A 6,627-nucleotide genomic window follows, 5' to 3' on the forward strand; every position below is an offset into this window, starting at 1 on the left:
GGGTATAAGTAAACCCAGAGCAACCTTCAAAACATAGAAGAAAGAAAAAGAAAATTATAGTCACAAAAATTAAGAGGAAGGGAAAGAAAATGTTGCCGAACAGAATCGACAACCCTTTCTCTTCCCAGATCTAGGATTTAATTTAGTGTCAGAGAAGCCTTTGCCACTTCCGGAGTGCGACCCATAAAATCTTGTATGATCGTTAGTGCTATAAACTTAGTACTGAGTTGTGCCTACCGGAGACTTAGTTGGAGGATCCTTCGGGTAAGTGAAGTAGAAAATTGATTTATTCATTCTATAAATAAGGGCTATTGTTAGAGATAGAAAAATAGTTTTTTTTTTTTCTTAAATCTTTGACAAGAGTATTTCAGATATTTGAAATATTTTGATTCGAAACTTTTGATTAACATTTGGTCAAATTTTCACCTTGGTGATTATCTAGAATTATGGATCCAAATACAAAATATAAATACAACGATAAGATAAATATATATATTAATATAATTATTTCTAAAAGTTTAAAAAACATCTAATTATTATAACATGAATCTCGGTTCATCATTCTATATAAAGTGAAAATCATAAATACATACTATGGTGAGGAGAGTGTAAAATATGCGTTGATTTGATGTGAAATTTTGTGAATTGCTATTCGCTTCTTTTCGAATTATACAACTGTGGGGATTTTTGTTCTTTCCTTCACTTATTATTTTTTTAATTATACACTACATTTTTAATCTTTTTTAGATTATAATAAAATACATTTATAAAAATTAATATTATATTAAAATTACTATTTTTTTATTTTGACATTTGATACATGAGATTTTTATTCATTTAAATTGTAATAAAATAAATTTAAAACTAATATTATATCAAAATTAATATTTTAAATATATTATTTAATATATTTATATAAACTAATCGTTTATCCACCTATTGTACGTCTGTCATAATTATTTTGATTATAAATAATAATATAAATTAAATTTATATATAAAATTAATATTTTAAATATTTTTTTATATTTATAAAAGCTAATCGTTTATCCGCCCATTGTACTGTCATAATTATTTTAATTATAGATAATAATATAAATTAAATTTATATACAAAATTAAATAGATCTTTTAATATTTTATAATTAATTCAAATATTTTAAAATAATAATAAATTAAATATTTTTAATATTTTTGTTAGTTTTTGTTAGTTTTTTATATTTTAAGATTTTATTCATATAGAAATATAAAAATTATAAATAAATTAATAGAAAAACTATAAGATATATAAATTTAAATTTTACATGTTAATAATAAGTACATATGTCAAAATTAAAAATTTTATTTGTTAGAATATAGTAACACATGTCAAAAAATTTTATTATACTAGATACATATTGATATTTTTTTTATTTATATATACTAAAATGTTCATTTTCTATATGTATAATATCCATTAAATTTAATATTTTATAATAATTCATTTTTTTGTATTTAAATATTCATTGTCTAGAAACTTAATATTCATTACAGTTAATGATATGTTCATTTCGTTTAATATATTATTTATCAGTGCTAATATTAATATTCATTATCTAGTACTGCAATATTCATTTTCTGTATATATAATATTTATCAAAATTCTCAAATAAAAGTATTGCTATTTATGAAAGCTTTTATAATTTTTATGATGCATATTGAATAAAAAATTATAATTAATATAAACATTCATCATTTATAGGCATAATATTCATTAGTTTATCAATGGATATTCGTCATTGATGAAAATCATATCCACTAATTCATTCAAATGAACATATATAATATAGACATAACATAAATTATCTTTACACAATTAGTAAATAAAAAATTTAGGCTAAAGTTATACTCCAAATATTTATATTGTGGTATACATATCTTTTCAACAAAATTAAGTTAACAAATAATGAATATTTAACGTTTAGAAAATGAGCATTTAATATATATTTAATGAACATAAGCTAATAAATATTTAATACAAAATTAATAAACATAATTTTTTTTTTTAAATTTCGACGTATAAAACTTAAAAGACAAATTTTTGTATAAATACAATGATGTTGGATGGATCCCTAGATCCATAAAATTACATGGACAGAGATCCATTTTATAATTTACATACAAATCCCAATTGTTATGACATGTACTGGAGTCTATAACACACGTGTAATACATTTTTTTCTAAAATGTGTGGTGTATTCTACTTTTAAAGTATATAATCTACGAACTTTTGTTACTGCTTCTTCATTATTTTTAAATTTTTTTAAATTATAATAAAATAAATTTATAAAAATTAATATTATATTAAAAATTATACATAAACTTGAATTATACGTGTCATAATAAGTACCCATGTCAAAATTTAAAATCATATATATTAGAATATAGTAACATATGTCAAAAAACATTTATTAGACCATATATATTTAATTTTTTTTGTTCATTTACATGTACTATAATATTCATTTTCTATATATATAATGTCCATTAGATGTAATATTCTATAATAATTAATTTTTTTTATTAAAATATTTATTATCTGTGAACTTAATATTTATATTCATTATGGTTAATGTTTATTTTCATTTTATTTGATGTGTGATTCATTAATATTAATATTAATGTTTATTACATGGTATTGCAATATTCATTGTCTGTATATATAATGTTTATCAACATTTTCAAATAAAGATATTGATTATTTATGAAAGCAAGCTTTTATTATTTTTGTGATGCATATTAGAAAATTTTATGATTGATATATAAAAATTCATCATTTATAGGCATAATATTCATTAGTTTGTCAATAGATATTTGTCATTAATGAAAATCATACCACTAATTCATTCAAATAAATATATATAATATAGACATAACATAAATAATCCTTATGCAATTGGTAAACAAAAAAAATCAAGCTAAAGTTATACTATAGATATTTATATTGTAGTATACTTCTTTTCAAAAAAATTAAGTTAACTAATAATAAATATTTTATGTTTAAACAATAAATATTCAACACATATTTAATTAACATAAATTAATGAATATTTAATATAAAATCAATAAACATAAATTATTATTTTCTTTAAAAATTGGGTCAGCATCTGACGTATGACGCATGTAGCATCTGACAAACTTGTTCAGCGTATGACGCGCGTTAGCATCTGTTACACGTCATAATTTTTTTTTTATAAATAAAATGGCACTGACCCCTAAATTTATAAAACTATATGGACCGAAACCTACCTTATAATTTGCGGAAAGCAACCTTTAATTACAAAACCCATGACAACTAATATATTATATTGCCCTTGTGGGTCTTATCTTTTTGCTATTCTTAAATATTGGGTTTAATTCGGCCTGTGCTGAACTGGGTTTGGCAGCTGGGCTGTTCTTCTTCGCTAATTTATGAAAGACTACTTCGATCCGCGTCAATGAGTCTTTATGTGTCTTACACTACGAGCAGTATTTTTCTATTATCATGTTTATTTTATTTTATTGTATTATTATTAATTTATTATTTTAATTTTATATTTTTAGTGATTCTATATCTTTTTTAGTATAACATTGAACTTATTTCTAATAAAATGCTAATACTCTTATACTGAAAGTATCATGTATTAATATTAAATCTTACATATAATGAAGCTTTATTAATGAATTAATTTTTATAAAAATATAAAATTCGATCAACACTTTAATAAATATTTATTTTTTAAATTATATTACATCTTATTTCATAAATCTAAAATTTAAATTATTATTTATCATCACCTAATAATAATAATAAAATATTAAAATTAATAATTGTATATTCATAATTATAAATTGTACGTCCATTACACGTATACTTAAAATTCATATATTATAGTCTAGAAATTTATAATAAAAAATACAAGTACATAGGTTAAAAATAAAAAATTCATAAATTATAACTATAGATTTATTACACATATATTTGAGATACATATTATAGTCTAGAAATATATAAAAAAAACTACAGGTTTATAGGTTAAAAACCATAAGTTCATAAATTATAAACTATAGGTTCATTACTCGTTCAACTAAGGTTCATATATTATAGTCTAAAAATTTACAGAAAAGCTACATGTTCATAGATTTAAAACAAAGATTTATAAATTATAAATTATAAATTATAGGTTCATCACACATACACCTGAAATTTATAAGTTATAGTATAAAAATTTATAAATTAAGAAACAGATTCATATGTTAATTAATGAATTTATGATTCACAAATGATGAATCTAAATTTTATATTTGATGAGTTTGTAATCAAACGTAATGATCTTATTGCATATAACTATATTTAACAGTAAATTTTCGATAAACTTATATGGTGCTACTAATAGACCAACAATCTATATTTATTAAATCTACAACTTATTATATGTGAATATATGTGACAATAAGAGTTCGACCTCATATGAAAGACAAATATAATATTTAATATAAATATAAAAATTATTATCAAAAGCCATTTAAAAGAATTATCCATAAAATATTAAAATTTAGAAACAAAAGTTACATGGAATAATTTTTTATTTTTTCTACTGATATTTATCGTACTAAAATTATTATTAGAAAAGTCAAACGTACAAATATTTAACCATTAATATAATTGTCCTTAAAGATTAATTTAATTTTAATTAAAAAATTAAATAAATAAAAAACACAATCATAAATGAAATTTTTTAAAAAAATATTATATAATTATTGAGAAATAAAATAAAATAAATATATTTTTAGTTATGAGCATTGCAAATAAATAAGAAATGGTAAGAAAACAGTTATTATATAGTTTAACAGCTATTATGCCCTCTTTTTTCCAAATTCAATTTTTTTTATTAAGAGTCAAAATATGTAGGGATGTGATTATCTGTCAAATTTATACGTTTTGAATTCAGTAACATAAGACATTATGTATCTGGATCGATGATATAATTTGCCACCCTACTGGCTTTTTAGCATTAACTAATGTTGATTATATAGAGCAACAAGTATACTATGTTTCTAGCAAATTTCAATCTCATATCATATGTACCATACTCAAAGTTTCTGGTCTAAGAACTCATGCTTTTGTTAATACCACCATTTTTTAGAACATGTTTATGTCGCATGCATTTTCCGTAGTTGTATGAACATTGCGTCCCCATAGACCAATTATATAATAAATCCAAAGTTTGTGGTATTAAATTTTATAGAAAGATTAATATGTTGCTGAATCAATTTATTTCAATATAAGATCAGAATTACATGAATCCAGGTCAGAATTACATCAATCCAGATCTGTTTCTCTGTATTTAAACAAGTTTATATGTATTTCCATTGATCCCTTTCTTTCTTCTAGTGAGTTCTAAAGTGTATTTTATGGAATCTTAGGTAGGAACCCATCAATTATTGGAACCAAAACCGGTGGCCCGGGGAAATATTTTAATCGTACAAACCCATGGCTCGGGTTCATATTGAAGGATGTAAAGGCACTTCATGTTTGCAAATCAATCAATTAATTCTTGAACAGAAGTGCTGCGTTTGTTTGAAGAAGAATTAATATAGCTAATCATCAAAGAATTGAGAAGAAGGAATGAAAATTGAAAATGCATGATGAATGAGGATAGGTCCAAATTATATATATATATATATATATATATATATATATATATATATATATATATATATATATATATATATATATATATATATATATATATATATAATGTTTTAGTGCTTTAATAGTATATTTTATATATACAATATGATGAAAATAAGTATTTATATCTCACTTAAACTTAATTATCTAATTTCAAGTAATATTAGTCAAGAGAAGAAAATATGGAAAAAAATTTTAATTGGACACGTTCGCATTAAGACCCAAAATTAAGATACGTAGACAGCTATTTGCTAGGCTAATTCAATTCTTTTATTTATTTAAAGGATATTTTAATTATTTTATATTATTATTAGAATTTATATTAAAAGTTATTATGGAATAATATTTGGTGAATATCTATAGTCTTATTTATTAGATAGACTTATATTTGTATACTTATTTCTAGGAAGACTTATCTTGGTGGATGATTCTTCTTTATATATATCTCTATGAACCTAGTTCTAGAAGGAGTAGATGAAGTTTCTCCTATATGCTCTGACCGTCCAAAGATTATTCTCTATACAATTTTCTATAATTTATCTTTCATAAACATTTAGTGTAATTTTTATTATTTTTTTAAGATCTAAAAAGCTTTTAAAAAGTGAAGAGCGATGACTGGTCATATTCCTACTTAAAGAATTCTGAATTTCAAGGGAGTTTTTTTTTTTTTTTTTATTTTATTTTTATGTCTTTATATTTAATACTATGATCATTTGGTTAAATATGTTAGACTAATTTTCATAAGTGATTAGTTTAGCTTTTTTTACTTATGTATGAATCTTGTTATTTATTTATTTGATTAATGATTTCTTTACTTTTAGGTCTTTATTAGTTTTAATTAATATTGTTAGTAATGATTACAAAATATTTAGGTTGAATATATTAGAGACACTATCTTTACTTCAATCTATCTTGA

This window comes from Ricinus communis, chromosome 5 (genome assembly GCF_019578655.1).
Source record: "Ricinus communis isolate WT05 ecotype wild-type chromosome 5, ASM1957865v1, whole genome shotgun sequence".
Classification (NCBI taxonomy): Eukaryota; Viridiplantae; Streptophyta; class Magnoliopsida; order Malpighiales; family Euphorbiaceae; genus Ricinus; species Ricinus communis.